This window comes from Drosophila navojoa, chromosome 3 (assembly GCF_054131105.1).
Source record: "Drosophila navojoa isolate 15081-1374.11 chromosome 3, UAZ_NAV_1.0, whole genome shotgun sequence".
Lineage (NCBI taxonomy): Eukaryota > Metazoa > Arthropoda > Insecta > Diptera > Drosophilidae > Drosophila > Drosophila navojoa.
The window spans coordinates 7,113,141-7,125,565 of NC_142891.1; the positions used below are offsets into that span (position 1 = coordinate 7,113,141).

At 34.8% G+C, this 12,425-nt stretch overlaps 1 protein-coding gene across 5 annotated transcripts in view; it reads left to right on the plus strand.

Annotated features, from left to right (window-relative positions):
• Positions 1 to 12,425, plus strand: part of stai (stathmin) — an 89,958-nt gene that overhangs the window by 36,747 nt on the left and 40,786 nt on the right. The window lies entirely within an intron of this gene.

Genomic DNA, 12,425 nt, shown 5'->3' on the forward strand with positions numbered 1-12,425 from the left:
ATATTAATTTATGCATTTATATATTCATTTACATAGAGTCATATATTCATACATATAAACTCATATATTCATAAAATCATTCATACATTCATATATTCACATATATACACTCAGGTATTCATATGCTAGTTTTTATATGTATCCTGTATTCATATCTACAAACATATACATATTCAAATGTTCATATATACTCAAATTCATATATAAGATAACACATACATACATATATCTAAAATTGAGTGCTCATATTTGTTGTATGATCATAACAGCATTCGCAGATATACTCTCCTATATTCATACATATATTTTCATTCACTTATATATATAGTATCATCCATTATATAATGCAATCTGATTAATCATACAATAGCTTATGCTCATTCCATATGAAAATTTGTGATATGTGATAAGCGACATATTATGTAACATTTGTTTAACATTTGCGCTTTGGCAATTCGATGAATAAGCGACGATTAGATCGAAGTCAATCAAAAACTGAATGTTGAGTTCATCAATCATACGAAATGGCAGCGGCACCTGGCAGGATGATATACACATATACACACATCTATAGTCAAGGACGTAAGTTAGAGACCTATTAAGTCATCAACAGGCCCAAGACAATTATGTAATACAACAAACAACAACAACAACAATGAAGACTAGATGAAGGACTTAGGCTTAAGGCTGGCTGAAAAATACGAAAAAAAAAATTGAAATGAAATCTGTTGGTAGGGAAAATCAATTTTAGATAGCAAAACACAGACAAAGCGGGAGAGTGGGAGTAGGAGAGAGAGAGAGAGAGAGAGAGAGAGAGCGTGTGTGAGAGAGTGAGAGCGTGGCAATAAAAGCGAACAAAAAGACAAGGAATATGACGTTGATTTTTGGTGTGTGGAAAGGCAAAACTAAATGCCACCAAGTAGGCAATAACAATTTCGTGGATGACTGTTTGTTGCCTTTAGTTGTTGTTGCTGTCGTTCTTCTTCTTCTTTGCTGCTGTTGTTGTCGTTGTTGTTGTTGTTGCCGCCTTTTTTTATGGCGTCCCTTGCCATGACTTCGCAATGGCTGGCGCCAGTCAGCCGGCAACGATGAGTCATGCCGCATGCCAATTGGAGCCGCATGCCGCATGCTTTGCTAGCACGGCTGTTGGAATTTCATTTTGTTGTGTTGCCGGCTGAAAAAGCAACTTCTTCTACTTCTACTTCTGCTTCTACTTGTGCCTGACGGTTCTCATCCTTTGTATTAATGCATATGGAATATGTCTGCATTACAACTGGACAAGGCAATTCAGTTATGCCAATGAATTTATTTATATTGTATTGGGCTATTAAAATGCAATAATCGAGGCAAACAAACGCACAGACGACTACGAAATGATTGCGCAATATGCACACGGGCCAACGAGCACAAGCACACACACACACACACACACAGACACACAAACACTCACACACAATGACGTTGACAGTGGAAGGCGTTTATTGATTTATTGACACAGGCACCTTACGCTAAAAAAAAAGAGGAGGTAGCGAAAAAAGAACAATGGAAGCACACACAGACGAAATACCCTGGCAAAGAGTAATGGAAAAAAAAAGTCATTCACTCATTAAACTGCCCTCGCATAGTCATTAAACAACAAGCTAAATGCACATATTACCGTGCACTGGGTAGTTAGATTTGATTATCTGATTAGGTATGGGATTATATAAGAATGGAAGTAAGACGGATAAGCAACCGAGGCAATGGACTAATAGCCGTTTAATTTAATATTTTGTTTAATATTTTGAACTCATCACATCTTAATTACAGATTTAGCAACTAAAAGAGATCATTTACTAATATTAACGATTTATCGAAGATTGAGTTTAAATACTAATATTCTATTATATTATGTTCGTGCTTATGGCTTATTACGATCCATGTTTAATATACAATTTGGATAATAGGAAATATTGCAAATAAATTTTATCAATCGCCAAACAAAGTAAAAATAATTTGTATATGTATTTAAAACGAAATTAAATTAAATTCATTTATTGTTATGTTCAATTCACACTCCCCTTAAAGGCAGTCAAGCATACTCTACTTTAGCCTCTGCAGGGGTACACAAGATAAGATGAAAGACAAACACCTTAGCAAATTACTTACATGCGTTTTGCACAAGAAAAACATTTAACTTCTTCAGCTTCAGCTTCATCTCAGCGTCTATCTCACCCTCGCACCCTCTCGCTCCTACTGCATATGGGCAATTTTTCAATTGACGAAGGTATTTTTCACAATTTCCCTCCACCTCTTTGCGGCTATAAATCTTGCCGCGTAACTGTACCTAATTAAGAGTGTTGGATGGCGAGAAGGTTACAGAGTAACAGCTCAATTTGCACTCGACACGTGTAAAAAGATATAATAGACATTTCAAATGGGGTTTCACTAGTAAAAGTAAATGAGCTGGAAGTGCAGCTGGTGGAAAATTGATTGCCTTAAACCATATCTGTGGCACGGTGAATGCGCGCTAAATAGAAAGCAGAAGAATTTTCAAGGAATGAGTAAATAAAATATGTCCTATTTAGTAACAAAAATATATTTAACTATGTGAGCAGTAGAATGTGATATAGCTTATAAATAATTGACAGTAGAAAAGTTCTCTAGTAATATTAAAACACAAAGCAGTATAACTGTTTCATAGGGATAGCCTCATCTTGTCATCTTAAAAATTTAATTGCATAATTGATTCTTCTATGGAAAATGTCAGTATGCGCTTCGCACTTGCTGATGGCGTATACATTGAAAATGTTCACCTTTTAGGATGCGGATAACGAGGATCCTAGATACTTGCATACATAAATATTTAAGATTAACATTTTTAGTACCTTTTTAGTATTTTTTTTGTATTTTTATAAAGTTTTGGATGGTATTTCAGGTAATGCAATGAGCATTACTAGGAGTTACTATACTTTAACTGCGAATCACTTTTACTTGTAATTATAATAATCACAAATTCAAATTCCTTCTTTGAATAAATTATGGCATTAATTGCTGCTGCAAATGTAAGATTAGCATTTTTAGTATTTTTTTAGTATTTTAGGAGGTATTTTAGTTAAAGCTTTTTGTTTTTTCTTGCTCGACTACGACATACCTTCACTTATAATTATAGTCACTACAAACTAAAATTCATTTAGTGATTACATTATTTTTAGCATTTTTAAGAATTTTTAGCATTTTCAGTATTTTTTAGTATTTTTAGTATGGTCCAACTATCAAGTTTTAGGCCGTATTTCAGACAAAGCTCTCTGTTTTTTTTTGTACTATTGCTCAACTACGATATACTTCTAATTGTAATTATAGTAGTTACAAAGTCAAATTCTTTCTTAGAATACATTTCAGCATTCCTTGCTGCTGCAAATATAAGATGATCATATTCAGTATTTTTTAGTATTTTTAGTATATTTTTGGTATTTTTAGTTTGGTTTTGCTATAAACTTTTGGGCGGTATTTTAGGAAAAGCTCTTTTTTAAAAACTCAAATTTATTTATTGAATGCATTTTAGCATTCCTTGCTGCTGTATAAATATAACATTAGGAATTATATTATTGTTAGTATTTTTTCAGTATTTTTTTAGAGTATTATTTAGTAGTTTTATTATAGTCCTGCTATAAATGATTGAAATTATCGCAAATTGACAGGGAAACATGTCTCAATTAGCATTTGACACATGTCTAAATTAAGGCACATGCAGAACATGCACTACAGTGAGTCTCCCTGTGTGCGTACACATGTGTATGTGCATGTGGGGCATGGGTATGCATGGGGTAACATCTTGATTTCGCAGAAATGGGAAGCTGCCCAGAAAGTCCACATTCAAACGTTTTGCCATTGGCCCAAGGTTAAAGCTGAAACATGCTGGTTTTTAATTTGGCGCCACTAATTGTGAGTGCCGTTGCTCGGGGGCCAAACATGTCTCACTGCAACTACCTCGCCATCTCACCCTCTCTCTCTCTCGCTCTCTCTCGCTCTCTGTCTATCTCTTTTTGCCACTCGAATGTGTGCTCTTTGTGTTTAGCCTCGCCTGGCTGGGCTTGGGGTTTGTTTGGGCTGTGCGGGGTTGACTTTGCTTCTCGGTTTTGCCAAATTAGATTTCCTAGCTACAAAATTGCAATTGAAAATGCTTTTTCCACTGCAGCTGCAGCAACGGAAGCGCTGCAAATTGTTTGAATCGGTGCTAAAATGTGGAATGTGTAAGGGACTTGAAATGCTCGAGTAATGCTAAAACTTTTAAAGCGCTCGCATTGCAATCGAATCAAGCGCATTCAAATGAAAAGAAAACTTTAATCAAAATGAAAAGTGAATGCAAAATTAATTAACTACATTAGAATACAATAATTTCCATATAATATATAAGATTATTACTAGTTAGAGCTAAGCCGAAGGCATAAATCAATTAAGATGGATTGTGACTGCAACAGACAGACAGAAAGTCAGACAGCAATAGCATTAGGCTGTAATGAAGTTGAGCCGAGGTCAATGTGAATATAATTTGATGCATCTTTCAGACAAATGGGCTCGACAGCTTGCGGCCAACTTGGGGCTGAGTGGGGCCAAGGCATTTCAGATGATGGATTAGACGAGTGCTTTAGGACCGCCCACAAAGCTAAACATGTGTTGTAAATGTCCACAAATTGCTTTGCCCAGAGAAAGTGAGGGAATGACAGAGAGAGAGAGAGCGAGAGGGAGAGAGAATGTGGGGTGTGGGATTAGGAAACATTTGAACAGAAATTAACTAAGCAAATGTGCTTCATTTGCAAAAATGTTCGTGAACAGCTGCTGTGACAAAAACAAATTTGTCCTGCTGCATATATTAAGTTCTTATATTGCCATACATGTATATACCATGTACATATATGCATTTATTTTTTATAATAAATGTACAAATGTTATATAAAACCCTAGGTCTTTAGTTTAGACTTAACAGAGCTTGCAATGGATTTTGGGCTTTTAATAAAAATTATTTGATATGAAGAAGGAATAAATGTAATTCAAATTTTCTTAAAATGAAAGCTTGAAAGAGAAAGAGACATAGAAAGATATAGAAATAAATAGAAAAAGTCATGGTTGATTATATAAAACAAATATTAGCTCAATAACATTTATAAGCTGAGTTCACCTAGTCTAGGCTGTTTGACCATCTTTTTGAGTGCCTCAATCTCATAAACTACTATGGCTAGAGACTTGATATTTCAAATATATATTATTCATCACCAAACTGCAGCACTTGGTAAATGTTTTTTTTTTTTTTTTCATATCTCAATTCATTCCAATAAATATTGATATTTCTATATGAGTTTTGAAGTAAAACTTGAAGTTTATATATATTAATATTTATTGCCATGTGTCGTTTTTAAATAGTTAGTACACTTGATTATCTGTTATATTGCAAATTACAAAAATGCTTTACTGGCAAAACTAAGATATACTAAAATATATGAAACGTTTGCTCTATACAACCTTGAAAGCCTTTGGCTAAGTTATATAAGACTCGTCTACATTTTGACGTGTATTTTTTTTTTGTGTTCATTTCCGACTTTGCGGCGCCAGCAAACAATCGACACGCTAACATAATACTCAAACCCTAACATAAAACATTTTAATCATTATATTTGGCATTACGACTTTTGGTTGGAGTCTTGTAATTACCAAAACCAAAACCCAATAGACAGTTGCTATGTTCTAGATTGACTGGAAATTATAATAATTAAATACGTATACGATATATTTGTCTGCATATATACGCATGTAGGTATCTACCTACATACATATTTACATATGTACTTATACATCGTATATGCGTTGCGTGACTTTTACTTGACATGTAAAAAAAAAAAAAACCAAAAACAAAATGGAAAGGAAAAAGGAAAATATTTGTCAGCCATTAACATTCTCGAGTTGTCCTTGAAATGATGTAAACGAGCAGCTCAAGTGGCGAGTGTGGAGGCTTAGAAATTATGCCTGACTTATAGATGTGTGTGTGTGTGTATGTGTGCGTTTTGTACATGCGAATGTACTCTTCAGGTAGTTCATTAGGGCCAAGCTGTTTGGGCTAAGCAAGGCGGAAATCCTACAGCCATATCGAGAGGAAATGAAGAGCTTATTGAGATGGCGAGGCATCAGCTTTCAAGCTTCTGCGGCATTAATTTGTGGCTGGTTTCAGTGTATTAAGAAAAGCATTGATACGAAGGCGAACGGCATAATGTAGCGCCGAATGGAATATTACGAAAAAGAGAGAGGGACAGAGAGAGTGAGAGAGGGAGAGAAAGAAAGAAAGACAGTAACACTGAAAGTGATAGAGGGAGACAGTTAGATATGTACCCATATACCAATCCACATCCACATGGTTAAGCGAATCCACTTTATACAGTATACAGTCTTACGAAAGAACAAAACGTAAGAAAACTTTTAAATTTTGCGATTTGACACCGTTCAATGAACAGCCATATAAAATGATCTATTATCTATATTTTATAGATATATGTCTATATTTTTATCGTCTTTATATACCTAACTACAAAAATGTGGAAAAAATCGTTTAGCACACGCTCAGTCCGAACCGTATGTATAGAATATGTAAATCTATGTTTAAAGTCTGTCTTTCATTTATAAAAATTCCATCTGTTGAATTGTGTAATATATAGGAAATATAGTTTCGAATCGTATAATTCACTTACCAAATTCCGCTGACAGTCTAGAAAACCAATATGCTCTTTTCACTTGAAGGGCGAGCATATAGAAATGACAGTTAGTTGAACCGTTACTAATATCGGCCGTCCCGTAAAATAACAGTAAACGTTACCACTATCTGTTGTTTATTTTGAAAAGTTTTTCTTTTCTTTTATTTTCATGGCATTTGATGCGCTGTCAAATTTGACAAAGTTGTGGCAATGCCTGAAACATCCATGTTCCTGCCTGCACAGTTGTTTTTCTCTTCTTTCTCATTCACCTGTGTGTTTTTTCAGTTGCCAGAGGCAAACACCTTTTGTGTGTGCGCAGCTCTTGTATTTCAACGAAATTGTCGAAAGTCATAAATAATGCCTGGACGGCCGAGAGTTTTATGGATGGTCCATGCTCTCTGGTCTCTGGTGTGTAATTTTCTCCTTTTCAACTCACACATGAAAAAGGATTTTTTTGCTTTTTAAACGGAAAAAAGTCGTGCTATGTGTGTATATATAAAAAGTTTAGCTATACAGTTTACTTGTGTGCTTATAAACGTTATGCTGGAATTTCCAGCACACAAAACAACTGAAATGAATTAGTGAGACTAATAGAGATGAAAAAGTATTTGTCATTAGAATGAAACTTTCAGCATTCAAGTGTGAGTGAGCAAGAAGAAAAGAGAAACACAGAAGTTGAAAAGTTGAGTTCATAAAGAAAATATAAACTATATACGAAGTATTCAAAAGTTTTCGTTTGTCATAAAAGGTATTATAAGCATCAAAGAAAAGTAGAAAACAAATACTATTGAAAAGAATTACAGTGCTCTGTTATAGAAGACTATTTAGACATTACAATGGCACCTTTATTATTGAAATACTAATGTTTTTTAATCGAATTCAGAGCGTAATACCGGTATTCTATATGCTCCATATGCAGGCTTCGCATATCAATGAGTAGATAATACTTAATACTTATATACAAAAATATTTATATTTTTTTAAAATCCTATATACAATATTTAAATACAAGTTTATGATTTGAAAAAGTTGAAACTTTATAAAAGATTTTTTTTATGTTTTTTTTTTTTTACCAAAATTACAAGATATAATACTTTTTTATTTTTAAGATTTTTTATTTCAATCTATTCATTTTTTGATGTAATATTTTTAACCATAATTATTTTATTTCAATCTATTTATTTTATTTTTGTATATAATATATTTAACCAGAGTTATTTTATTTAAATTTTTAATTTTTTGTTTTTATTTAATCTAGACTTTTAATTTAGAACTATTTTTGTTCCATATACAAATTGCAAGGTCTCTGGCCCATTACAGGGTTTTAATTAAGTAAGTTCGGATAGTATCAAGAAAAAAATTAATTATGTTTGTTAACAAAAATGAAATATTTAGATCAATTAAAAATATAATTATAATATAATTGAAATTCACAGTTTAAAGTTTTTCTTGTTCAACTATCTAAATTTGAAATTCTGCTAAAATTCGTTCTCAATATTCAGCAACTTGATTAAAGTTTCTTGGCCAGCTCGCTAAACAAATGCATACAACTCAGCCTGGCCTGGGCCTGGGCCAGAGCCTGAGCCAAGCTAATCAAATTTGCTCAGCTGGCAACTTCAGTTTGAGTTCCTGAGTGAAACGAGAAGCAGCAGCGAGTGGCCAGAGGCTGGTCACAGCTGTGTGGCAGGAATGCCAGGGAATGGATGAAAGGCGCTAGAACTATTTAGGCCAAGTTGTCACGTAGCCTGCGCATTTTTCCATATTATCCAGCATTGTTCCTTGCTTGGCTTTCTGTTGCCGTTGTTTCTTCTGCTTTGTTTTTGTTCTTTTTCTTTTTTTCCGCATGTCTCTCACGTAACAGACGCATACATAACATTACTTAATTTTCATCCAGAGGCTAACAAATTAATGAAGTTGCATATTTTTGTCGAATTCTTGACTGAGAAAGAGAGAGAGAGAGAGAGAGAGAGAAGAGAGGGCGCTGGAAAAAGTCAACAAATTGGTCTGTATGTGTCTTGAGCATTTGAATGCGTGCGCAGTTGATAAAAATTATAGTATATGTTATATATATGTATATGTGTGTCTGTCTGTGTGTATGCTTGTGTACATCTCTTGACAGTGCCCTGTCCAAAAAGTCATCATCACTCAATGCGTCGCCTCCTGTCCATTTCGCGCTGTCTCTGCTGTCCCGCCTGCCTGACAGCTCGCAGATAACGTGTGAAAAGCTTTTGGGCCTCATTATTTCAGCTGTTGCGTTCGTCTTTTTATTTATTTTCCTTTTCCATCATTTTTATTTTTTTTTTTTTGTGTGTGCGTAATCCCCAACGTCTTCACAGTCATTCGCTCCCTTGCTCTGACCTTAATGAATTGCAGCAATTGAATGTGAGAGAGTGTTAAGCATATACATAGATTGTTAAAATTTGGATACTCTGTACTTCTGCTTTTTATAGAGACTCGATTGGAGTGTTCTTTAGTTGGTAATGAAGGATAAACAACTAGAATTCTACGTTTGATCTCAGTGAAGTACAGTTGAGTTTTCGAGTTATTCTATAGAAAATTGTTGAGAAATAACTATTTACATCTTCTCCATAGACTAAAAATGTTTCTAGTATTTGAAATGGCCTAGATTAAAATTGAAGAATTATTAAGTACATTTCATTTACTTATAATACCCTGTAATCTATAATCAAACTAATTTCGAAGAACTCTAACTTGAAAAGGAAATCTAAATGTTTGACTACACTAAACTTAATATAATATAAATATGTATCAAAATAGTTTATTCAAATACTAATAAATTATAATTGAATCTTTAAAGATCCGGTAGAATACATAGACCATTCTCTTAAAAGAAATTGCAACTTCTTTTGCTTAACCCTTATCACAAATTTGAGATCTTTTCGCACCGCGAGCTCAGTATGCAGAAATGTCAGTGTCATTGTCGAGTTATTTGATTTCATAGTGCATAGAGGCAAATGAGTGCTGGGACGAATACACCCCCTCGGTGAAATGAATGCATGAATTATTTAACAGCGTGAATGTCCCCATCGTTGGCTGAGCGACAAGTCTGTCGAGAGCTTGACATGAGCAGCATAAGCAAGTAGGAGGAGCACAACAAACCAGAGGTGGCCTTTGGCCGTTGATAAATATGGCCAGACTGGCTAGATATCCTGTATGGTTTCGATTTGTATATGTATAGATATTATATCCAGTAGACAGCATTGATGGCCTTTAAATAGGAAATACATTATGAAAAAAGGTCTACATTTATATCAACTTATTACATCCGCAAAAATCTCTTCTGGTTTATCGCAAAATTTACAGGGTATAACAAGTGAAAATTTAGTTTTCGCGCACACCAAGCCCATAGCCAAAGCACAAAGGAAGGCGAGTGTATGCAAGAAAAAAGAAATGCAAATAGACAACAAAAGGAAGAAGCAGGAAATGTGGAAGCTGAGCACTCGCAGCTCAAAAGTTGGGAAGAAAATTGCATTAGATCCGCGCAGACAACGAAATAGAAGCACGTAGCAGTTGAAATGGTACCGGGATTGAGCGGGCCACAGACAATTGTGCGGCGCGGCTAGAAACAGAGGCAGAGGGAGAGGGAGAGGTAGAGGTAGAGGCAGAAACTGACTTTGGCATATGGTATGCATATCTATCACGAAAACCTTTTAGGGGCGTTGTCAGTCTCTTGCAGTGCTACGATTAAAGCGAGAAAACTGAAACTGTTGTACGTCTTATGGCTATGAAAATCTTTGGGAAAAGCGCCTAAAAGCGACTTTAAAAATATGTATAAAATTTACATATTTATAAGAGCGATGCTGCGGGGCTGACAACTGCGAGTTAGCTACTTTGACAGCGACTGTCAACAGCTGTGACTCGCTGTGGCAGCCATTGTTGTTTTGTGTGCTGTGCTATTTGCTGTCGTTGTTGTTGTTGTTGTTGTTGTTTGTCTTGCTACCTTCAAAAGGAGAAACCCTTTTGGTGCTTTTGTTTATTTTTGTCACACTTGTCGCACGGCCAACAATCGAGTGACAGCCACGCCCAAGTATTTTGACAATAACATTGAATTTTTATGACAACACGTTTAGTGTTTGAAGCATAAACGACAAATGCTTGTGGCTGGCATGGGCGAATGTTTTATGCAAATATTTGGCCAATGGCATAAAGTTTTATTGGCAATGCACGAGCAGGCGGCAAGAGGAAGCATATGGCCAACAACAACAACAACAAAAGCGAAACAGAAGAAGAGCACAAAAAAGTTGTGCGTCATTTTGTGCGCTTAAACCAAGACAAGTTTTGAGGGCAAGTTAAATGTTGTTGCTGACCCGGGGGTAAATGACTAACACGGGAATAGCCTGGAAGAAGCGAAGAGTAGGTGTATTGTATTGAATTACTTAGTTTATGGGATTTTTATTTTATTTTATATTCGAGTTTTAAGACAATGAGCTACTTCAGTTGGACAATAAGTACTTGAGGAAGAAAATGAAACAGAAATATATTGATTTATATTAGTTTATATTAAATATTTATTTTATATATGTATATAGATACATTTTCTTTATATTTTATATATATATTTTTTTATATATTTTATATATACATATTTTTATATATTTTATATTTTATTGTTTATTTAATATATTAAATGTTTGCCTTATTCATGTTCTCCAAATTCGCGTTCGCCCGAGTGCTTCTATAGTCTTCTATAGTTGGCTTAAAATATTCTCTGCCCTTCCTCTTTAACCTATCTGGCTATCTGTGAAATACTGCTGAGCCACTTGAAATCCTTAGAATCCATGCACATCTAACCAAGACATTGGTCAGCCATGAAATTTGCTGTTTACTCGCACTGCCTTCGGTTTGCCGTTTTCATTATCCTGGACAGCTAATGACAGTTGTATATTGAAGTGTAAACTTTGGCGCAACATCTTAAACGTTAATTAGAAATTAACATTAATGTTTATGATGGCTGGGTGGGTGGATGGCTGGGGCGAGCTTCTAAAACTTGTCATCCCAATAACTGTGCTGACCACAGCACGACGCATCGAAGCCTGTCCAAAGTTTTCACAAGTGTCAACTGCTCGAGGGGAGATGCTTCTAAAAACTGTGGTCTATGGCCGCTCATTAAGATGCCGCGTGGAGGAAGGGAGCAGCGGTTCTTTGGCACCGGCTTCGGTCGAGGTCGTTTGATAAACGAAATTACGTTGATTATAGCATACTTCGGGGCGGCCAAGTGAAATATTGCCTGTGACCTTAAAAAGAGCCCCAACCCAACTCCCGCAAACATTTTTATGCTAGATTAAGCATAATTTTATAATTAGTACGCAGCTGGGCGTGGCTTAGCCCTGAAAAGGGAGCAAAGTAAATGAAAATGTTGACTCCGACGAAACAACATGAAACGAAAAGTTAAAGAAGAAACTTAATTAAAGCAGCTGTCTATTAGTTTTTGCAAACTGCTGAAAATTGTTTAAGAATTTATGCTAATGTTACTTTTTTAAGCAGCTTTTAATAGTTGAAAGTTTTAATTTAAGCAGAAAGAACTTGTGCTTATTTTAAGTACAATTTGCAAGTCAAGCGATGAAAGAGAGAATATTTAATATGAATTTATTTATAGAGAGACTTAGTTAATTTAAAAAATATAGAAAATGAACTAAAATGTGGGAAATAAATATAGTTTATATATAAAAATTTAGCAAAAATTAG